The 25,307-nt window shown below is 43.8% G+C and overlaps 1 pseudogene; it reads right to left on the bottom strand.

Annotated features, from left to right (window-relative positions):
- Nucleotides 1-978: 978 nt before the first annotated feature.
- LOC102412441 lies at nt 979-24,465 on the bottom strand (annotated as a pseudogene).
- Nucleotides 24,466-25,307: the final 842 nt, after the last annotated feature.

Genomic DNA, 25,307 nt, shown 5'->3' with positions numbered 1-25,307 from the left:
AGAACCATGACCAGTTGATGTGCTTTCCACAGTTTATTGTGATCCACACAGTCAAAGGCTTTGGCATAGTCAATAAAGCAGAAATAGATGTTTTTCTGGAACTCTCTTGCTTTTTCACTGATCCAGCGGATGTTGGCAGTTTGATCTCTGGTTCCTTTGCCTTTTCTAAATCCAGCTTGAACATCTGGAAGTTAACGGTTCACGTATTGCTGAAGCCTGGCTTGGAGAATTTTAAGCATTACTTTACTAGCGTGTGAGATGAGTGCAATTGTGTGGTAGTTTGAGCATTCTTTGGCATTGCCATTCTTTGGGATTGGAATGAAACCTGACCTTTTCCAGTCCTGTGGCCACTGCTGAGTTTTCCAAATTTGCTGGCATATTGAGTGCAGCACTTTCACAGCATCATCTTTAAGGATTTGAAATAGCTCCACTGGAATTCCATCACCTCCACTAGCTTTGATCATAGTGATGCTTTCTAAGGCCCACTTGACTTCATATTCCAGGATGTCTGGCTCTAGGTGAGTGATCACACCATTGTGATTATCTGGGTCATGAAGATCTTTTTTGTACAGTTCTTCTGTGTATTCTTGCCATCTCTTCTTAGTATCTTCTGCTTCTGTTAGGTCCATACCATTTCTGTCCTTTATCAAGCTCATCTTTGCATGAAATGTTCCTTTGGTATCTCTGATTTTCTTGAAGAGATCCCTAGTCTTTCCCATTCTGTTGTTTTCCTCTATTTCTTTGCATTGATCGCTGAAGAAGGCTTTCTTATCTCTTCTTGCTATTCTTTGGAACTCTGCATTCAGATGTTTATATCTTTCCTTTTCTCCTTTGCTTTTCACTTCTCTTCTTTTCACAGCTATTTGTAAGGCCTCCCCAGACAGCCATTTTGCTTTTTTGCATTTCTTTTCTATGGGAATGGTCTTGATCCCTGTCTCCTGTACAATGTCAAAGCATCTTTCAATTATACACAGGATCGTTGGCAGAAGTATGACTTTATTTGCAGATTAAGTATAGTTTAAGGGGATATATAGGAATGCCAGGTGGAAGGGGAGGGATGTATTGTCTGCTTTTATGTGTCAATTTAAATAGGCTGTAGATCCAGGTAATCAATTAAACCAAAGTCTAGCTGTTGTTGTGAAGATTTTGAAGATATAGTTAACATTTACAATCAATTGAATGTAAGAAAAGGAGATTCCCTTCATAATCTTAGGGAGCTTAATCCACTCAATGAAGAGCCAAAGAGCGAAGTTCTAGAAGCTGAGGATACACAAAGAGATTCTCCCTTGAGTTCCTCAACACCTTGGTTGTGGCTGAGTTAAATCAATTTCAGATTTGTGATCTCCTAAACTATAAGATTACAATTTTGTGTTGTTATATGTCACTACATATATGGTAAATTCTAGTAGCAGGAAGAAGAAACTAATACAGGGCAGACAGGCAGAAAGGAAACAAAGACAGGGAGAAGGCATACAGGCTGGAGCAGGGCAGGTGATGAAGAGTTAGGTGGACAGTCAGAGATACAGGTGAGTAGGAGAAGGGAACAAAAAAGAAGAAGCCTGAGAATGGGTGAGAGAGTCTGATGAGCAGGAGACAGATGAGATCAACTGGCTGCCAAGCAGGTGGAAAGAGGGAAGTCGGCAGAAAGGCAGGCAGAGGAGAACAATATGAAGATAGGATGGCAGGAAAGAGTCCCTCAGAACTTGTCCTTGTCCTTGCAGATCTTAAGTGAGACTCCTGAGATGCAGGTGGATCCCGTTCTTGGACTTCAACACAATTTCTGGTGTGAGGCAGGGAACCCTGGAGGGATCCAGTGACAGCTCAAAATGAAGCAAGGTCAGGGCCATGGCCACCTTCATCTCATTCATGACAAACTGCTTCCCGATGCACTTCCTGGGCCCGGGAGGGAAAATGAAATGAGAAGTGGTCTCAAATCCTGTTCTGAGCTGGGTAGGCATTGGCCACTGACCAGAAACAGGATATTCAGAGCTGTCTTCCAGGTGGCCAAGCCCTGATCCCTTTCTTACGAGTCACACTAAACTTGCCACCCAAGCCTTGGTCCACCCTCTCCCTGTGACCTTTGACAAAGCCCACCTCTCTAAGGACTCCTAACTCCTACTTCTTCTCTCACCAGAAAATCCTGTTGGTGAGGGTCAGCACTCTTAAGTCACAGAGTCAAGTCAAGTGAATCAGGAAATGTGAATTAGAACTTTGTTCACTGGCCCACAGGCAGTTTCTGGTTTCAGGTCAGGCAGGGCAGTGTAAGGGGTGGGGTAGGCCATACTCTCAGGTCCTTGTCATACATGGGTAAACACAGGGACCTGAATCTCCAGACAGGACAAGACAGGATTGTCTAAGGAAGTCTAAATGGCAACAGGGAGGTTTCCTGGAGAGGTCACAGGTTAGTGACCCTGAACCTGCTGGACCATTTGCCTCCCAGTTGATGAACTGGCCTCCTGTGTCCCCTCAGCTCCTCAGTCAATGTGCCTCTGAAACCTTCTCATTCTAATCCAGAAATGACCCCCTAACCATCCCTTGGGCGCCTCAGCTGTCCTTTTTGGTCTCCCTACTTCTTCCTCTTCTAAAGCCACAGCATCTCCAGGCCTTCTATGTTCCCCATCACAGGCAGGACAATTCCCAGTGCTTCAGCTGCATCATAACCCTCTGTGGCTTGTTCCTTACTCATCTGGGGTCTGTCCATCTTCTCTTCCTCACTCAGCTCCTCTTAAGATCCCTTCCCCACACCTCTTTCAGCCACAGGCTCAAGGCTCAATCCAGTGAACACCTGTCCTCACCCCTCTGCTGACAACACTCTTCTTCCCTGGACCCCAAGTACCATTAGTGTTAACCCAAGGACACATCACTTGTGTCCTCTCCCAGGACAGTGCCAGGAACATGGAACCTTCCACAGTCTGCTCAATGAATGAATGAGTGAGTGAGTGAAAAGAAAGAAAGAAGGAATGACATCTGTCTTGAATAGAGGGTTTTTTTGGTTTGTTTTTGTTTGTTTGTTTGACCATGCCATGTGGCTCATGGGGTTTTAGTTCCCCAACCAAGGATTGAATCTGGACCCTTTGCAGTGAAAACACAGAATTCTAACCATGAGACTACCAGGGAATTGCCAGAGTATTTGTTTCTTGATGGTGAGCTCTTGAAGTCAGGGACAAAGTCTTTTGTCTCAGTGTCCCCAACTCCTAGCCCAGGATTCAACATACAGAGACAGGCTCAATAGTTTTGTATTTAAATAAAGTTAATTGAGTTTTTAAAAGATGGAGTAAAAGTAAATATTAATTCTGACCTAGGAATCGAGCTGCCTAGTACTTCTTATTCTTGAATGGCAGCCACAGGACATGTAGACATGTCTACAAGGAAGGACTGGATCCTGGCACAAACCAAATCCTAGAGCAAATTCTGGAAGACAGTTTGACTCAAACCTGTTCTGGGAAGGTTGATTCACTAACTGAAAATTTCACAGAATTGTAGATTCAGGAAAAAAAACTTGTTTCCACTAAGAAGCTCAAAGTTTATGGAAGCTAGTATTTCAGGGCAGGATTCTAGCATCCTGGGAGGATTTTCCCAGCAGCTGATAGAGAGTGCTTTTGCCCAGCTCACAGCTCTTTCAAGTATGCTCTATATTTTACATGCCAGGAACTTTTAAAATGCATGTGTCCTATTCAAATTAGTGGATTTTTCTCTCGAAAGCACTTGACTGTCTCCTTTCTATACTTTTGTCAGCTTGGACTATTGGATTCAAAGTATAGAATCATGAAAAAAATTCCCAGATCACAGGAAAAGTTTTGACAACCAGAGAAAATGTCATGTGTTTCAGACATTAGTATGCTGTCAAGATGTCTTTTGGACAGACCGCAAGACAAAGTGACACACACTGGTATCAAACTTCCTTGAAAGGCTGCCATAACTTTTCCAGTGTATGGCTTCAATAGTTGAGACAGGTAGGGCATCTGAAAATGGAAACATGCTAACTACGCAAGATTCAACTGGATGGAGAATGAGGATGTAAGTAGAAAAGGTGTAACTGAGAAGATGTAGAATAAAAAAAAATCCACCCTTTAAATTTTGACAATTGAAATGGATGACCTGAAATTTAATATTTAATTAGTTAATTCTCACTGTGTAGCATTATCATGTTCTTACAGTGAGGAAAACATTACAATACACTAAACGCTTAAACAACACTAAAATGTTGCCAGCCATTGAGAAAGAGCTGTGGGTAGTCTGTGGTCTGCCCTAATAGCCATTTGTCTTTTGGACAAAAGACACACATGTCTATCCTAACTCACCAACAAAAAAGGCACAACTACATGCATCACATGTAAATGTAGACAGTCACACACATAGAGTGGCACCCAATGACACCCACTGTCCCAAGTACAGAGGCCTCACCTGGATCCTCCTGAGAAGGGCAGGAAAGCATGGCTGTGTTGATTAGAGCCCAGTGCAAACCGAGATGGTTCAAACACCTGCAGAGAGAGCACCAGGGCCAGGACAGGTGGGTTCAAACTTCTTGACCAATCCACCAGGGGACAAGACTCTCAGAGCAGGAGCAGGAGGAGGGGTTGGTGTGGAGACAGCATCCCATCCCCTTCTTCCATGGCCATTGCACCTCTGGATTCAGCCACACCTTTGGGTTGTGGTGAAGTCCATAAAAGGAGAGGGCAACTTTGATTCCTGCAGGGAAGGGAGGAGAGAGAAAAGCCTGATGGTCCCCATGGAGCAGGGGGCAGGTGTCAGCACAAAAATCCTGGGAGCTGAGGAGGCAGTCCTAAGATGGCAGAGGAAAAGGACGGGGAGACCACTTTCTCCCCCACAAATTCATCAAAAGAACATTTAAACGCTGAGTAAATTCCACAGAACAACTTCTGAATGCCAGCAGAGGACATCAGGCACCCAGAAAAGCAGCCCATTGTCTTCAAAAGGAGATGTTTTATCAACGGTGCTGTATAGAAGGAGAAGTCTTGAGACTACTGTAAAAATAAGACTGAAAACAAGAAGCAGGAGGCTTAAGTCCAAATCCTGAGAACATCAGAGAACTCCTGACTCCAGGGAACATTAATTGATAGGAGCTCATCAAACGCCTCCATTCCTACACTGAAACCAAGCACCACCCAAGGGCCAACAAGTTCCAGAGCAAGACATACTACTCAAATTCTCCAGCAACACAGGAACACAGCCCTGAGCTTCAATATACAGGCTGCCCAAACTTACTCCAAAACCATTGACATCTCATAACTCGTTACTAGACACTTCATTGCACTCCAGAAAGAAGAAATCCAGCTCCACCCACCAGAACACTGACATAAGCTTCCCTAACCAAGAAACCTTGACAAGCCACCCATACAACCCCACCCACAGCGAGGAAACTCCATAATAAAGAGAACTCCACAAACTGCCAGAATACAGAAAGGCCACCCCAAACTCAGCAATATAAACAAGATGAAGAGACAGAGGAATACCCAGCAGGTAAAGGAACAGGATAAATGCCCACCAAACCAAAGAGGAAGAGATAGGGAATCTATCTGATAAAGAATTCCGAATAATGATAGTGAAAATGATCCAAAATCTTGAAATAAAAATGGAATCACAGATAAATAGCCTGGAGACAAGGATTGAGAAGATGCAAGAAAGGTTTAACAAGGACCTAGAAGAAATAAAAAAGAGTTAATATATAATGAATAATGCAATAAATGAGATAAAAAACACTCTGGAGGCAACAAATAGTACAATAACGGAGGCAGAAGATATGATTAGTGAAGTAGAAGTAGAAGGTAGAAATAAATGAATCAGAGAGGATAAAAGAAAAACGAATTAAAAGAAATGAAGACAATCTCAGAGACCTCCAGGACAATATTAAATGCTCCAACATTCGAATCATAGGAGTCCCAGAAGAAGAAGACAAAAAGAAAGACCATGAGAAAATACTTGAGGAGATAATAGTTGAAAACTTCCCTAAAATGGGGAAGGAAATAATCACCCAAGTGCAAGAAACCCAGAGAGTCCCAAACAGGATAAACCCAAGGCGAAACACCCCAAGACACATATTAATCAAATTAACAAAGATCAAGCACAAAGAACAAATATTAAAAGTAGCAAGGGAAAAACAACAAATAACACACAAGGGGATTCCCCTAAGGATAACAGCTGATCTTTCAATAGAAACTCTTCAGGCCAGGAGGGAATGCCAAGACATACTTAAAGTGACGAAAGAAAACAACCTACAGCCCAGATTACTGTACCCAGCAAGGATCTCATTCAAGTATGAAGGAGAAATCAAAAGCTTTACAGACAAGCAAAAGCTGAGAGAATTCTGCACCACCAAACCAGCTCTCCAACAAATGCTAAAGGATATTCTCCAGACAGGAAATACAGAAAGGGTGTATAAACTCGAACCCAAAACAATAAAGTAAATGGCAATGGGATCATACTTATCAATAATTACCTTAAACATAAATGGGTTGAATGCCCCAACCAAAAGACAAAGACTGGCTGAATGGATACAAAAACAAGACCCCTATATATGTTGTCTACAAGAGACCCACCTCAAAACAGGGGACACATACAGACTGAAAGTGAAGGGCTGGAAAAAGATATTCCATGAAATAGAGATCAAAAGAAAGCAGGAGTAGCAATACTCATATCAGATAAAATAGACTTTAAAACAAAGGCTGTGAAAAGAGGCAAAGAAGGACATTACATAATGATCAAAGGATCAATCCAAGAAGAAGATATAACAATTATAAATATATATGCACCCAACATAGGAGCACCACAATATGTAAGACAAATGCTAACAAGTATGAAAGGGGAAATTAACGATAACACAATAATAGTGGGAGACTTTAATACCCCACTCACACCTATGGATAGATCAACTAAACAGAAAATTAACAAAGAAACACAAACTTTAAGTGATACAATAGACCAGTTAGACCTAATTGATATCTATAGGACATTTCACCCCAAAACAATGAATTTCACCTTTTTCTCAAGCACACACAGAACCTTCTCCAGGATAGATCACATCCTGGGCCATAAATCTAGCCTTGGTAAATTCAAAAAAATTGAAATCATTCCAAGCATCTTTTCTGACCAGAATGCAGTAAGATTAGATCTCAATTACAGGAGAAAGACTATTAAAAATTCCAACATATGAAGGCTGAAAAACACGCTGCTGAATAACCAACAAATCACAGAAGAAATAAAAAAAGAAATCAAAATATGCATAGAAATGAATGAAAATGAAAACACAACAACCCAAAACCTGTGGGACACGGTAAAAGCAGTCCTAAGGGGAAAGTTCATAGCAATACAGGAATACCTTAAGAAACAAGAAAAAAGTCAAATAAATAACCTAACTCTATACCTAAAGCAACTAGAAAAGGAAGAAATGAAGAGCCCCAGGGTTGGTAGAAGGAAAGACATCTTAAAAATTAGGGCAGAAATAAATGCAAAAGAAACAAAAGAAACCATAGCAAAAATCAACAAAACCAAAAGCTGGTTCTTTGAAAGGATAAATAAAATTGACAAACCATTAGCCAGACTCATCAAGAAACAAAAGGAGAAAACTCAAATCAATAAAATTAGAAATGAAAATGGAGAGATCACAACAGACAACACACAAATACAAAGGATCATAAGAGACTACTATCAGTAATTATATGCCAATAAAATGGACAACGTGGAAGAAATGGACAAATTCTTAGAAAAGTACAACTTTCCAAAACTCGATCAGGAAGAAATATAAAATCTTAACAGACACATCACAAGCACGGAAATTGAAACGGTAATCAAAAATCTTTCAGCAAACAAAAGCCCATGTCCAGAGGGCTTCACAGCTGAATTCTACCAAAAATTTAGAGAAGAGCTAACACCTGTCCTACTCAAACTCTTCCAGAAAATTGCAGAGGAAGGTAAACTTCCAAACTCATTCTATGAGGCCACCATCACCCTAATACCAAAACCTGACAAAGATGCCACGAAAAAAGGAAACTACAGGCCAATACCACGGATGAACATAGATGCAAAAATCCTTAACAAAATTCTAGCAATCAGAATCCAACAACACATTAAAAAGATCATACACCATGACCAAGTGGGCTTTATCCCAGGGATGCAAGGATTCTTCAATATCTGCAAATAAATCAATGTAATAAACCACATTAACAAATTGAAAAATAAAAGCCATGTGATTATCTCAATAGATGCAGAGAAAGCCTTTGACAAAATTCAACATCCATTTATAATAAAAACTCTCCAGAAAGCAAGAATAGAAAGAACATGCCTCAACATAATAAAAGCTATATATGACAAACCCGTAGCAAACATTTTCCTCAATGGTGAAAAATTGAAAGCATTTCCCCTAAAGTCAGGAACAAGACAAGGGTGCCCACTCTCACCACTACTATTCAACATAGATTTTGAAGTTTTGGCCACAGCAATTAGAGCAGAAAAAGAAATAAAAGGAATCCAAATTGGAAAAGAAGAAGTAAAACTCTCACTGTTTGCAGATGACATGATCCTCTACATAGAAAACCCTAAAGACTCCACCAGAAAATTACTAGAGCTAATCGATGAATATAGTAAAGTTGCAGGATATAAAATCAACAGATAGAAATCCCTTGCATTCCTATACACTAATAATGAGAAAATAGAAAGAGAAATTAAGGAAACAATCCCATTCACCATTGCAACATAAAGAATAAAATACTTAGGAATATATCTACCTAAAGAAACTAAAGACCTATATATAGAAAACTATAAAACACTGGTGAAAGAAATCAAAGAGGACACTAATAGATGGAGAAATATACCATCCATGTTCATGGATCTGATGAATCAATATAGTGAAAATGAGTATACTACCCAAAGCAATCTATGGATTCAATGCAATCCCTATCAAGCTACCAATGGTATTCTTCACAGAGCTAGAACAAATAATTTCACAATTTGTATGTAAATACAAAAAACCTCGAATAGCCAAAGCAATCTTGAGAAAGAAGAATGGAACTGGAGGAATCAACCTGCCTGACTTCAGGCTCTACTACAAAGCCACAGGGATCAAGACAGTATGGTACTGGCACAAAGACAGAAATATAGATCAATGGAACAAAATAGAAGGCCCAGAGATAAATCCACGCACCTATGGACACCTTATCTTTGACAAAGGAGGCAAGAATGTACAATGGAGAAAAGACAATCTCTTTACCAAGTGGTGCTGGGAAAACTGGTCAACCACTTGTAAAAGAATGAAACTAGAACACTTTCTAACACCATACACAAAAATGAACTCAAAATGGATTAAAGATCTAAACATAAGACCAGAAACTATAAAACTCTTAGAGGAGAACATAGGCAAAACACTCTCTGACATAAATCACAGCAGGATCCTCTATGACCCATCTCCCAGAATATTGGAAATAAAAGCAAAAATAAACTAATGGGATCTAATTAAAATTAAAAGCTTCTGCACAACAAAAGAAACTCTAAGCAAGGTGAAAAGACAACCTTCAGAATGGGAGAAAATAATAGCAAATGAAGCAACTGGCAAACAAGTAATCTCAAAAACATACAAGCAACTCCTGCAGCTCAATTCCAGAAAAATAAATGACCCAATCAAAAAATGGGCCAAAGAACTAAATAGACATTTCTCCAAAGAAGACATACAGATGGCTAACAAACACATGAAAAGATGCTCAACATCACTCATTATCAGAGAAATGCAAATCAAAACCACAATGAGGTACCATTTCACACCAGTCAGAATGGCTGCAATCCAAAAGTCTACAAGCAATAAATGCTGGAGAGGATGTGGAGAAAAGGGAACCCTCTTACACTGTTGGTGGGAATGCAAACTAGTACAGCCACTATGGAGAACAGTGTGGAGATTCCTTAAAAAACTGGAAATAGAACTGCCATACAACCCAGCAATCCCACTGCCGGGCATACACACCAAGGAAACCAGAATCAAAGAGACACGTGTACCCCAATGTTCATCGCAGCACTGTTTATAATAGCCAGGACATGGAAGCAACCTAGATGTCCATCAGCAGATGAATGGATAAAAAAGCTGTGGTACATATACACAATGGAGTATTACTCAGCCATTAAAAAGAATACATTTGAATCAGTTCTAATGAGGTGGATGAAACTGGAGCTTATTATACAGAGTGAAGTAAGCCAGAAAGAAAAACGCCAATACAGTATACTAATGCATATATATGAAATTTAAAAAGATGGTAATGATAACCCTGTATGCGAGACAGCAAAAGAGACACAGATGTAGAGAACAGTCTTTTGGACTCTGTGGGAGAGGATGAGGGTGGGATGATTTGGGAGAATGGCATTGAAACATGTATAATACCATACATGAAACAAATCGCCAGTCCAGTTTTGATGCATGGTACTGGATGCTTGGGGCTGGTGCACTGGGATGACCCAGAGGGATGGTATGGGGAGGGAGGTGGGAGAGGGGTCAGGATTGGGAACACGTGTACACCCGTGGTGGATTCATGTTGATGTATGGCAAAACCAATATAATATTGTAAAGTAATTAGCCTCCAATTAAAATAAATAAAAAAATAAAATTAAAAAAATAATAAAAATAAGTTCAGGTGTATGAGACGGAAAGAAAAAGTAGCAATAGCTTAAACAATGGGAAGTTTATCTTATTTTCATCTTAATGATGTTGAGAGAGAGAAATTCTAGGGCTGGTTTAGCAGCTCCACTAAAAAAAAAAAAAAAAAAATCCTGGGAGCCACCATGAGAACCACCCTCCATCACTCTGAATGAAATGATGCTCTTGCAAGACAGGTGGGCTGGGCATGACAAAGCACGTGAGCACAGATTAGGAGTAGGTAACCATGTAAAAGAAGGCTTATACAGGGAACTCTGTTCAATGTTACATGGCAGCCTTGGTGGGATGGGAGTTTTGGGGAGAATGGATACATATATATGTATGACTGAGTCTATTTGCTATCAACCTGAAACTATCACATTGTCAATCAGCTATACTCCAATATAAAATAAAAAGTTAAAAAGAAAAAAAGAATTAGAGACTTACCTTTGGGACCAAATCATATGACAACTTACATTTATCAAGTGCCATCCTGACCCTTGGGGAGTGTGAATTAACTCAACCCTCACACAGCCCTCAAGGAAGGCGCTCATAACCTCAGGTACAGATGAAGTACCTGAACATCAGAGAGGTTAAGGGTTGGGTCTATGACCCCACAACTAGGAGGAAACAGTGCTGGGATTCAGACCCACTGTGAAGTGAGCCAGTGGGTGGCCTCCAGCTGTGGCAGGGCTCTCAGACCTCATCATCAGCTGTTCTCTGCCATCCATCAGAGGGCTCCTCAGAGACTGAACCATCTGACCCATGACAGTGGAGTCTCTGAGCTCCCTCCTTTACTTAGACACCATATGGAAGAACCACGCCTCCCCCTGCTTCTGTCTGCTTTTCTCTGAAGCCTTCACTTCTCAAGGAATTAGAATTTTAAGCACCATTACAAGACCACATTCAGGAGTGAGCATTTGCCCACTGAGCTTTTGCTGTGTTCAAGTTCTGTGTCCAGCATTTCACACACCTTATCCTAACTACAGAGTAAATAATTACCTTAAGGTAGATACAATAGTCATGTTATCCCACAACTGAGAAAGCACATGTGGATTTCTGGTCTACCACGTGGTCCTACAGAGTGCCTAGGTGAGTGGTGAGGTGAAGTTCGCACCTGCAGGTAAGGAGCATCCATCAGGGAAGGTGATGGGCTTGCTAAGATTTCTGCTAGTGATTGGCACTGGTGGATAGTCTCATGGCCTCCTTGATGCACATGGTGGTATAGGGCATCTGGTCCAGGTCGCCCCTGAAAGGAAGCCCATCTGAGGGCAGGCAGGACAGGACAAGCAGGGATTCTCTCTAGCTCAGGTGGGACAGGGCTCTTCCATCTCCTGGACGCTCACCAGGTGATGGAGGCGCCATCTCCCAGGAGGCTCTGGATCTCTTCCAGACACCTCTGCTGATGCTCAGGGTGGGAGGCTAGAGCATAGAGGATCCAGGAGATGCTGTTGGCTGTGGTGTCAGGCCCCCAAACATGAACGTCTCCACTTCAGCACGGAGGTCCTCGTCAGACAAGCTGCTTCCATTCTCCATCTGTGGAGGCAGGGCCAGAGTGCAGGGTCTGCCCTTCCTGTGTGCTTCTGCCCAAAGGCTCAGGCCTTTCCTGCCCACACTCACTCTGGCAAAGAGAAGGATGTCCAGGAAGTCCAAGTGCCTCCTGCTCCTCACCTTCTCCAGCTCTCCCTCCTTCTGCAGGCAAGCCTTCCTCTTCTCAATCACTGCATCTGTCCCAGAACAGTGGTTCCAGCCAGAGCTGAGGACTCTGGGGGCCCATATGCAGCCCCACCATAGCTCCATCTGCCCCTCAGGTCCAGTCTGGGTGCCAGGTGGATGAGGTGGGTGGGACTGGGTGAGCATGTCTGGACTGAGAGCTCCAGCATCATCTACTCTAGGCAGCAATTCCCACAGTAACACAGCCCAAGGAGGCTCTGCCTGAATGCTGCTGGGAAGGGGGGTCTCACTCAGTCATCACCAGCCTGGTGACTCCTGTAACTCCCTGTTCAACACCTGACACCCCGACCTCTGGGTTCCCAGTCCCTGCAGCAGGTGCATGTGTGCCAGCTCCTGAAGAGGAAGCAGGAGTCTGGACTCTGCCTGAAAGGTCAAGGTCAGGCCCTTTCACATGAGCCTAATGAAGGTGAGGGAGCAGCCCATGAGGAGGAGAAGCTGTGTGTTGATGGGTGAGCTGGCAGGCCTTGTGGTTCTAGCGGTCTTCAGGGGTCAGCCTGTAGATGAGGTCGTTCTGGTAGAAAACATTCCTCACTTGGGAAAAAAACATATTGTTGAGGTTCCTAATGGCCTGGATGTAGGTCTGGGAGTTCCTGAAGGGAGAGGGTGCAGAAGAGACTGGAGTTGAGGGAACCTCTGACCTGGAGAGGGAGTGGATCTCTGGGTGGAGGATTCCTCAGTCAGTGGGCACAGGCAGCACTGAAGCATTGCCATTTCTGCCTTAGCCTCTGAAACCCTCAGTATTTACAAGTATCCTGAGGGCCCAGGCTTCTCCCTTTGTTGTGATCAGGGACTTGATGGTGGTCCATGTCTCTCTGCAGAATGTTACTTTTTGTGCTGATAAGCATCCCTGCTGCTCTTCCTGCCTCTCAGGTAAGTCCTCCCCAGCTGGTGAGAACAGGACCATGCTCTTGAAAGGCTGTCACTGACCTGTCATTCCTGACGCTGCCCTGATGGCTGAAGACACACTTCATGAAGGTGTCCAGGGTCATCAAGGAGATGCCTCCAAGGATCTCCAGATGTGAGTCTTGGCTGACGAGCTCCTCCCACTTGTCCTGTGGAGGGACGGTAACATGGACCTTGCTCTGCTCCCCCAGAAGCCCTGTGCTGCCAAGGCCAGGCTTTCTTTCTGTCTCTACACCATCAGACGAGATTTCCTCAGTTTCTAAGTGGTTATGTCTTAGCAGCTGGGGGCTGTAACACACAGGCATGTGTAAAGTGATGCTTATTTCCTCAGAATCTTTACTATATAATTATTCATATTCTCTCATAATATTCTGAATTAGTTCTGAATTTTGTAAGCAATTTATGATGACAAACAACTTTTTGAAGGCCAAAATGCATAGTTTGTCAGGAGACATAGGGGGAATATTTTGTGTTCTGATATTGGACCTGATCAGGTGATGTCCAAGACTGGTAAGCAAATTTCTCAAGGCAAGATAAGAGCATAAGAGTATAGTACCTGTCCCCTCAAGAAAGGGACATCAGAGACGTCCTTTCCTTTCATTCATTAAGCATTAGCTGAGACCAGTTGGTGAGAAATCAAAATCCTAATTGGTGGTCATGCAACAGGACTCAGGTCTGTGAATGTAGACTTTGTCCCATTTTCTCCCATGAAGAGCTCAACTCCATGCAGAACTCCTGAGCCCCATACCAGAGTCTACCTGAGTGGCATCCTGGGATGTCTACCCTACCCCTGAAGTTGTCATTGCCCAGGCCAGCCAGGGGCAGCTTGGGCTGCTTTCGAGGGGCATGACCCCTGCTCTATTCCACTGTGTTGAAGATGTGGAGATGGGAGAAGAGTAAACCCTGAATACACCAAGGCTCTGTTTTCTCTTGTTGAGGAGCAAATTGTGTATCCAAGCTGATGCCTGCATGCTCCTCTGTCCAACCCAGGTTTGGAGAGGGCTATCTCATATTAAGTTCTGAATATATCATTCTGGGAGGCTGTGTCTGATTGATGTGTGATGGACACAAGTATCTGAGAGTGGACTTTGCCAGCTGTGCTGGATGTGAGCAGGTACAGCTGACCAGGGATGAACTCACCAGCATCCCTTGGACAGAGTCAGCCATGAGACCCAGGTAAGGCTTCAGGATGTCATAGTGGAAGGCTGGGGTCAGCATCTGCTGGTGCTGGAACCATGTCTGCTCCTCCAACAGCAGCAAACCTGTCCCTGAACCACATATGGGTGTGTATGGGGGTCGGGGAGCCTGGATCAGAGGGGCAACTGGGTACAACTTGGGAACTGAGGGTGTCAGGAGAAGGCACATCATGGACGAAGGTAGAAAAGGCCATATTTTATATGTGTGTGTGTGTGTGTATGTGTGTATATATATATATATATATATATATAGTATATTTCAGGAATGTGAATGTCCAATATATCTGTCCATAGGATTTGATTACGACAGTAGTGAGATAGAGGTCAATAAAGGTAGGGTGACAGGCCATAAAGGACTTATCTAGAAGTCACGCTGCAAACATTGGAAAGGACTGAGAAGCGATGTGGAAGAGGCTGAACTTCAGGAGGGCTCTCCGCACCATTATGAAGGATGAGGGTTTTATTGAAAGAAAAGAAATGAGGCTTGATTCGGAGTTGAGGATTATGACAGGGTGCTTGGCACCTGTTGTTCTCTGTGAGTCAGAAAGTCAACTCTTGGTAAACCTAACTGGGAATGTAACAGAGTACTAGTTTAGATGTACATACCAATCCAGGGAGCCAAGAATCTGTAGATATCTTCAGACTTAGGATCTGAAAGGTAAGGAAAGCATAACAGGAGACTTATGGACCAAGCAAGGCAAGCAGCCCCCAGACCATTGGTTGCCTTCTCTTCCTGATGCTTGTCAGATGGCAGTCTGTCTCAAGCCACCTTCCACTTGCCTCCCATCCCTGACTCTCTCTATCCTGATCATCACTGTTGGTCTAGGAAGGCAGACTCAGTTTTCCAGCAGCTGAACACCCGCCAGACTAACACAGTGAATGGGCAAGAAATATAGGCTCTGTTTAATGCCACGAGGTAAGACAGAAACCTGTGATTTTCCTGCAAAAATGATGGTATAGCTATGCTATGATCCAGGATAGGCAAATGTAAGTCAGAGTAGATTAAAAAAAATTGTCTTTTAGATCTGGGTCTATTTACATAAACATTATCTAAATAGGGTTAAAGAAGAAATAAGGAAAATACACAGCCTCAACCAGCTGTTTCAAGTTTAGGGTAAGTGAACAATGTTGTTCTTGTACTGGAATATGGGCTGGATGATTGGATGGTAGTGAGTTCGGATATTGATGACTGAACTGCCAGTCTCTTCTGGAATTTCAGACCCAGGAGGATGTACACAGATGGAAAAGAGACTCCAGCTGGGATCATGTTTTGTACTCACCAGATCTCCTCAGGACCACCTTCATGTAGTCAGGGTCATAGACAACAAGGTGAACATTGTCCCCCCACATCCAGCAAGTATAGGCATAGGGGAATTCCTCTGCCCTTTTCAGTAGCTCTTCTAGCTCCTTTTCCTTTGAGTTCTGTAACAGAGAGCAAGATCAATCAGTAAAGTGTCCCATTTAGGATCAGTGATGGGAGCGATGCTGGCGACAGGAGAGCAACATGGAGATAGTTCTGGATCTATCAGCAGCTATTTAGGATTTTGGAATTGCTTCTGAGAAGCTGGGATCTGATCGTGATTCCTTCTCTCTTGCAGAGACTTGGTCTAAGGCCCAATCCTGGCTTCCAGATGGATCCTTTCTAGGGCCTCACCCAGAACTGCCTTTAGAATCTTACACATAGTAGATGCTTGATAAATGTTTAATAATGGACTCCATGGTGTACCAATGTTTTTCACAGACTTACATTGGAATTACTGGTTAACCTGTGCTGGAGAAGACTGTTGAGAGTCTCTTGGACAGCAAGGAGATCAAACCAGTCAATCCTAAAGGAAATCAACCTTGAATATTCATTGGAAGGACTGATGCTGAAGATGAAGCTCTAATATTTTGGCCACTTTATGTGAAGAATTGATTCATTGGAAAAGACCCTGATCCCAGGAAAGATTGAGGGCAGGAGGAGAAGAGTGCAACAGAGGATAAGATGGTTGGATGGCATCACTGACTCAATGGACATGAGTCTGAGCAAACTCCGGGAGATAGTGAAGGACAGGGAAGCCTGGCATACTGCAGTCTATGGGATCACAAAGAGTTGGACATGACTAAGTGACTGAATAACAACAATAAATTAAGTTTAAGTGAGGTCATTCAGTTCAGTTCGGTTCAGTTCAGTCACTCAGTCGTGTCCGACTCTTTGGGACCCCATGAATCACAGCACACCAGGCCTCCCTGTCCATCACCAACTCCTGGAGTTCACCCAGACTCACATCCATTGAGTCAGTGATGCCATCCAGCCATCTCATCCTCTGTCGTCCCCTTCTCTTCCTGCCCCCAATCCCTCCCAGCATCAGAGTCTTTTCCAATGAGTCAACTCTTCGCATGAGGTGGCCAAAGTACTGGAGTTTCAGCTTCAGCATCATTCCCTCCAAAGAAATCCCAGGGCTGATCTCCTTCAGAATGGACTGGTTGGATCTCCTTACAGTCCAAGGAACTCTCAAGAGTCTTCTCCAACACCACAGTTCAAAAGCATCCGGCACTCAGCTTTCTTCACAGTCCAACTCTCACATCCATACATGACCACAGGAAAAACCATAGCCTTGACTAGACAGACCTTTGTCGGCAAAGTAATGTCTCTGCTTTTGAATATGCTATCTAGGTTGGTCATAACTTTTCTTCCAAGGAGTAAGTGTCTTTTAATTTCATGGCTGCAATCACCATCTGCAGTGATTTTGGAGCCCAGAAAAATAAAGTCTGACACTGTTTCCACTGTTTCCCCATCTATTTCCCATGAAGGGATGGGACCAGATGCCATGATCTTCGTTTTCTGAATGTTGAGCTTTAAGCCAACTTTTTCACTCTCCTCTTTCACTTTCATCAAGAGGCTTTTTAGTTCCTCTTCACTTTCTGCCATAAGGGTGGTGTCATCTGCATATCTGAGGTTATTGATATTTCTCCCGACAATCTTGATTCCAGCTTGTGCTTCTTCCAGCCCAGTGTTTCTCATGATGTACTCTGCATATAAGTTACATAAGCAGGGTGACAATATACAACCTTGACGTACTCCTTTTCCTATTTGGAACCAGTCTGTTGTTCCATGTCCAGTTCTAACTATTGCTTCCTGACCTGCATATAGGTTTCTCAAAAGGCAGGTCAGGTATACCCAAATCCAATTATAACAGGGAAAATGCAGACACAGAGACAGACATTCAGAGAAAGAAGATGAAGTAAAGAGACATATGGAAAAGATATGATTTACCATCTTTACCAGGAGAGAGTCCTGGAACAGGTGCTTCCTGCACACCTGCTGAAGAAATAAGCCAACTTGATTTTCAGCTCCTGTCTCTAAAACTGTGAGATGCTAAATTGTTTTGTTTCAGCCATCCAGTTAGTGGTACTTTGTGGCTGGCCTTATACACTATTGGGGCTTCCCAGGTGGCACTAGTGGTAAAGAATCTACCAATGAATGCAAGAGATGCTAGGGATGTGGCTTCCATCCCTGGGTTGGGAAGATCCCCTGGAGAAGGAAATGGCAACCCACTTCAGAATCCTTGCCTGGAGAATTCCATGGACAGAGGAGCCTGGTGGGCTACAGTCCAAAGAGACAGACACGACTAACCAACTGAGGACTTACACATTATTAGAAGTATGCATGTATGTGTGCTAAGTCGCTTCAGTCATGCCCGACTTTTTGTGACTTTATGGACTGGAGTCTGCCGGCTTCTCTGTCAACAGGATTTTCCAGGCAAGAATACTGAAGTGGGCTGTCATGCCCTCCTCCAGGGGATCTTCCTGACCCAGGAATTGAACCCACATCTCTTCCATCTATTGCATTGGCAGGCAGGTTCTTTACCACTAGCACCACCTATAAAGCCCTATTACAAGTATAGGATTGGCCGAAAAGTTCGTTCGAGTTTTCCATAAGATGGGAGAATGGCATTGAAATACGTATAATATCATATATGGAACAAGTCGCCAGTCCAGGTTCGATGCACGATACTGGATGCTTGGGGCTGGTGCACTGGGACGACCCAGAGGGATGGTATGGGGAGGGAGGAGGGAGGAGGGTTCAGGATGGGGAACACAGGTATACCTGTGGCAGATTCATTTCGATGTTTGGCAAAACCAATACAATATTGAAAAGTTTAAAATTAAATAAAATTAAAAAAAAAAAAAGACGGTAGAAAAAACCCCAAAGGAACTTTTTGGCCAACCCAATAGGTAATATTCAAGGCAAACCTGTATAAGGGAGAGATTATTACTTGATTCTGTCTCACTGAAGAATGAGGAAACCCATGTAAAGGATATATACCCAGGTGAAGGATATATACCCAAGTGAGCTCCATTTAAACAGAAACCTGTTGACCCCAAGATGTCCCTCTCCAGGGTTCCCAAGGCTCCTTAGGTGCCTATATTGTCACATTTCAACTCAATGTCCTCCCATCCAAGTACTAATCAGGCCTGACTCTGCTTAGCTTCTGAGATCATATGAGATCAGTCATGTTCAGGGTGGTACGGCCATAGACTCAATTCAATGAGTAACATGTTGACAAACTTCCCTTTAATCTCTCTCATCCCCGTGTTTTCAGAGCCAGCATAGAGTATGTTCATAGGGATTATGCCTCACTTTTCAAAGTTTCAATGGACAATAACTTCATGAAGAAGGAATGAGTACATGTAGGAGAGATGAGTGAGTTTAATACAAAATTCTGGTTGCAAGTGTCAGATAGAATCAGAACAAATGTAAAAAAGAGGGAAGCAATATCTGTTAGACCAGCAGAAGTTGAGAGATGATTCAACACCCTGAGGAATATTAGTTAAACTATCTACTACTGAAACTATGTATCATCAAGTGACCATTAGTATGACGAGAAAGTCACCGGAGGAAATTTCAGTTGTTCCTTATATCAAATCCTAGCTCAGAAAGGTGACAACTGCATCAAACAAAAGGTAACAATTTCCCTGAACCAATAAATAAGTGGGAAGTCTTTAGTACAACAACTTGTATAAACAAACTGAGTTTTGGTTATCTCTCTGGTATTCTTTCCTGAAAAATCTCATGGACAGAGGAGCCTGGAAATCTACAGTCCATGGGGTTGCAAAAGAGTTGGACACGCTGAGAGACTGCATTTTTGCACCAGCCAAGAGGAGTTACCCTACGTCCAAGGTCAGGGGCAGCGGCCGAGAGTACCAGACTGCGACGGCACAGGAATGGCTGAGAGGAGCTACCCTGCGTCCGAGGTCAGGGGTGGCAACGAGAGGAGTTACTCCACTTCCGAGGTCGGGGCGGCGGCCGGGAAGGGCTACCCCACGCCCCTAAGCCCGAGGCCAGGGGCGGTGGGCTGGAGGAGCTACCCCACGCCCCTAAGCCCGAGGCCAGGGGCGGCGGCTGGGAGGACCAACCACACGCCCGAGGCCTGGGGCGGTGGCCGTGAGGACCAACCCCACATCCAAGGGGCCGTGGCTGCGCTGGTGCAGAAGGGCCTAGAGGAGCTATCCCACATTGAAGGTCAGGAAGGGCGGTGGTGAGGAGATACCCCTCGTCTAAAGTAAGGAGCAATGGCTGCGCTTTGCTGGAGCAGCCGTGAAGAGATACCCCATGCCCAAGGTAAGAGAAACCCAAGTAAGACAGTAGGTGTTGCAAGAGGGCATCAGAGGGCAAACACACTGAAACCATACTCACAGAAAACTAGTCAATCTAATCACACTAGGACCACAGCCTTGTCTAACTCAATGAAACTAAGCCATGCCCATGGGGCAACCCAAGACAGGCGGGTCATGGTGGAGAGATCTGACAGAACGTGGTCCACTGGAGAAGGGAATGGCAAACCACTTCAGTATTCTTGCCTTGAGAACCCCATGAACAGTATGAAAAGGCAAAATGATAGGATACTGAAAGAGAAACTCCCCAGGTCAGTAGGTGCCCAATATGCTACTGGAGATCAGTGGAGAAATAACTCCAGAAAGAATGAAGGGGTGGAGCCAAAGCAAAAAGAATACCCAGCTGTGGATGTGACTGGTGATAGAAGCAAGGTCCGATGCTGTAAAGAGCAATATTGCATAGGAACCTTGAATGCCAGGTCCATGAATCAAGGCAAACTGGAAGTGGTCAAACAAGAGATGGCAAGAGTGAACGTCGACATACAATCTCAAAAATGACAGAATGATCTCTGTTCATTTCCAAGGCAAACCATTCAATATCACAGTAATCCAAGTCTATGCCCCAACCAGTAATGCTGAAGAAGCTGAAGTTGAATGGTTCTATGAAGACCTACAAGACCTTTTGGAACTAACACCCAAAAAAGATATCCTTTTCATTATAGAGGACTGGAATGCAAAAGTAGGAAGTCAAGAAACACCTGGAGTAACAGGCAAATTTGGCCTTGGAATATGGAATGAAGCAGGGCAGAGACTAATAGAGTTTTGCCAAGAAAATGCACTGGTCATAACAAACACCCTCTTCCAACAACACAAGAGAAAACTCTACACATGGACATCACCAGATGGTCACATCAAAATCAGATTGATTATATTCTTTGCAGCCAAAGATGGAGAAGCTCTATACAGTCAGCAAAAACAAGACCAGGACATGGCTCAGACCATGAACTCCTTATTGCCAAATTCAGAGTTAAATTGAAGAAAGTAGGGAAAACCACTAGACCATTCAGGTATGACCTAAATCAAATCCCTTATGATTATACAGTGGAAGTGAGAAATAGATTTAAGGGCCTAGATCTGATAGAGTGCCTCATGAACTATGGAATGAGGTTCGTGACATTGTACAGGAGACAGGGATCAAGGCCATCCCCATGGAAAAGAAATGCAAAAAAGCAAAATGGCTGTCTGAGGAGGGCTTACAAATAGCTGTGAAAAGAAGAGAAGTGAAAAGCAAAGGAGAAAAGGAAAGATATAAACATCTGAATGCAGAGTTCCAAAGAATAGCAAGAAGAGATAAGAAAGCCTTCTTCAGCGATCAGTGCAAAAAAAAATAGAGGAAAACAACAGAATAGGAAAGACTAGAGATCTCTTCAAGAAAATCATAGATACCAAGGGAACATTTTATGCAAAGATGGGCTCGATAAAGGACAGAAATGGTATGGGCCTAACAGAAGCAGAAGATATTAAGAAGAGGTGGCAAGAATACACAGAAGAACTGTACAAAAAAGATCTTCACGACCCAGATAATCACGATGGTGTGATCACTCACCTAGAGCCAGACATCCTGGAATGTGAAGTCAAGTGGGCCTTGAAAGCATCACTACGAACAAAGCTAGTGGAGGTGATGGAATTCCAGTTGAACTATTCCAAGTCCTTAAAGATGATGCTGTGAAAGTGCTGCACTCAATATGCCAGCAAATTTGGAAAACTCAACAGTGGCCACAGGAATGGAAAAGGTCAGTTTTCATTCCAATCCCAAAGAATGGCAATGCCAAAGAATGCTCAAACTACCGCACAATTGCACTCATCTCACACACTAGTAAAGTAATGCTCAAAATTCTGCAAGCCAGGCTTTAGCAATATGTGAACCATGAACTTCCTGATGTTCAAGCTGGTTTTAGAAAAGGCAGAGGAACCAGAGATCAAATTGCCAACATCTGCTGGATCATGGGAAAAGCAAGAGAGTTCCAGAAAAACATCTATTTCTGCTTTATTGACTATGCCAAAGCCTTTGACTGTGTGGATCACAATAAACTGTGGAAAATTCTGAAAGAGATGGGAATACCAGACCACCTGATCTGCCTCTTGAGAAACCTATATGCAGGTCAGGAAGCAACAGTTAGAACTGGACATGGAACAACAGACTGGTTCCAAATAGGAAAAGGAGTACGTCAAGGCTGTATATTGTCACTCTGTTTATTTAACTTATATGCAGAGTACATCATGAGAAATGCTGGATTGGAAGAAACACAAGCTGGAATCAAGATTGCTGGGAGAAATATCAATAACCTCAGATATGCAGATGACACCACCCTTATGGCAGAAAGTGAAGAGGAACTAAAAACCCTCTTGATGAAAGTGAAAGAGGAGAGTGAAAAAGTTGGCTTAAAACTCAACATTCAGAAAACGAAGATCATGGCATCCGGTTCCATCACTTCATGGGAAATAGATAGGGAAACAGTGGAAACAGCGTCAGACTTTATTTTTCTGGGCTCCAAAATCACTGCAGATGGTGACTGCAGCCATGAAATTAAGACACTTACTCCTTGGAAGGAAAGTTATGACAAACCTACATAGCATATTCAAAAGCAGAGACATTACTTTGCCAACAAAGGTTCATCTAGTCAACGCTATGGTTTTTCCTGTGGTCATGTATGGATGTGAGAGTTGGACTGTGAAGAAGGCTGAGCGCCGAAGAATTGATGCTTTTGAATTGTGGTGTTGGAGAAGACTCTTGAGAGTCCCTTGGACTGCAAGGAGATCCAACCAGTCCATTCTGAAGGAGATCAGCCCTGGGATTTCTTTGGAAGGAATGATGCTGAAGCTGAAACTCCAGTACTTTGGCCACCTCATGCAAAGAGTTGACTCATTGGAAAAGACTCTGATGCTGGGAGGGATTGGGGGCAGGAGGAGAAGGGGACGACAGAGGATGAGATGGCAGGATGGCATCACTGACTCGATGGACATGAGTCTGGGTGAACTCCAGGAGTTGGTGATGAACAGGGAGGCCTGGTGTGCTGTGATTCATGGGGTCACAAAGAGTCGGACATGACTGAACGACTGATCTGATCTGATCTGGAGATGATATTATTTCCTCTGTCTTTGGCTCTACTCTGCTGAAAATTGCTTGGCTTCCTTCTTTGAGAAATAGAAGCTTCAGCTGTCTGCAATATCCTCCCTCCTAAGATTTGTTCAGCTGACCGCCATTAATGAGCCCCTCTCCATGTGTCCCCTCATCTTGTTCTTGCCATCCTCTCCAATCAGGGCTAACAGAACTCCCTGGTAGGCACTGTCCCTCACCAGCAAGCAAGCAGCTCCTTTCTGTCACTCCACATAACCTGGGCCTAGCATTCCTTTGTGTCAGGCTCTGTGCTGGGTACTAGGGAACAGGATGGGAATCATATCCTCAGCCCCATAGAGCTCACAGTCCAGGGGTTTGGAGGGTGGGAGCTGAGAGGTAAACAGATTCTGTTTAATGTTGCAACTCAATTGCCAGTACTCCTTACCTGGCACCATCCTGGAAATCTCGCTCATGCAATTCAGCTACTAGTTTTTGCATTAAAATCATCAGCCTTGAAAAATCCCTCAGCCTCAAGGAAATGAAGCTGGTTTTGTCCGACACCTGATTTCACCACCACCGAGTAGGTGAGCCTCATTTCCTGTGACCTAACACCATCTTAGATTCCTGTCTGTTGTCTCCACACACAGTGAACCAACAGGGCTGATCCATCAGACTGACATCTGTGCTCCCAGGCAAGCTCAGGACCAGGCAGGGTGGGTGGGACTGAGGAATGGGCAGGGAAGCATCTGGAAGCCTGTTCTCTGAGGACAGCTGAAGGTGCTCAGCCTGGAGAGTGGGGAGACTCAGGAAGGTATAGTCGTTGTCCTCAAAAGGCAGGGCTGCCAGGACAGCCTGAGATCTCCCTAAGGAAGAGTGTCTGACAGATCTGTGGACACCAGCACAGGTCCCGGGAGGAGTGAGCTCCCTGGTCAGGGTGAGTAGCCAAGACCTGAGAGGTTAGCTGGGTTCTTTTGTGAGGTCACGTGCTGGTCACATAGCAAGGCTTTGTCCCATGGACTAACTGACCATGCCCATCCCCTAGAGCCCTGGCCCTCCCTTTCCTCTCACTCCTCCATCCTGCTCCATCCTACCTTCAAGCTGTGCCCACAGAGCCAGTGGGAAGGAGGAGACGGGAACTGATGAAATACTTTGAGCAGCCACTGTTTGCGCAGGTAGAACTGTACCGCCTTGAGCAGAAGCAGAACCAGGCTGAGCAGAAAGACCACCTGCAGGAGCCCAGAGACACTGCCCACGGCTCTGGAGGGGCTCAGTGCAGAGACACTCATGGTACAGTGGGTTCTGGGTTGCTGACTGTTCCTGATTGTGGCTGACCCCTCCTGAGTACCTAACTTGGTCTGGGAGGATCTCCCCACCCACCTTGGGGAAGGTGAAGGTGAAGGCAGAGCTCAAACCTAGGCCTCCAGAGTTAATTAACTGTGGAGGATACACCTTGGGTGGGCCCTGCAAAAAGTTATGGAGATCAGATATAGAAAGAAGAGCAAGGGATGAAGATTTATCCTCTAGTCTCTCACTCTCATTTTTTCATATTTATCTCCATTCAGGCAGTCTGGCTCCAGAGACTTTGGTGTTAACCACAAACTTAAGAGATGATTATTGGGTTGAGACTCTGGTACATACACAGCAGCCCCCAAACTTTCCTGGGGATGTTTCAATTTGATCTGTTTTCCAATGTTTCCAAGTAGCTGTAGAATATTTCCGGTTATCAACTCCGTGTACTGGCTTGAGGGCAAGCTTCACCATCTTCCAGGGCAGCTTTTGTGGAAAAGTGTTAGGCAAACCACGTGGTTAGGTGTAGTAGTCATTGAAAATGATGTTTATGAAGATTTTTCAATCATCTGAGAAAAACTTATAACAAAGTGGTCAAAGAAGAATGTACAACTGTCTGTAGAGTATGAGCTTAACTCAGAAAAATTGTGTCAGCTGTGGTCAACATTTATTAACCAATAAGTGTTTTTTCCATTCATTTGGTACCCACACAATCCAATCAAGGATGCCTTGGAGGTTGTTACTAGGCATTCTATGTCATTATACTTTCCATAGTCTGGAACAGAGGCTTGTGCCCTTACTGATACCCAATAAATACTTACTGATTGGATGAATGAATGGA

This window comes from Bubalus bubalis, chromosome 6, assembly GCF_019923935.1.
Source record: "Bubalus bubalis isolate 160015118507 breed Murrah chromosome 6, NDDB_SH_1, whole genome shotgun sequence".
In the NCBI taxonomy this organism is placed as follows: Eukaryota; Metazoa; Chordata; class Mammalia; order Artiodactyla; family Bovidae; genus Bubalus; species Bubalus bubalis.
Note: the sequence above shows the minus strand (reverse complement) of the source record. Positions and strands in the feature narration are given on the sequence as shown.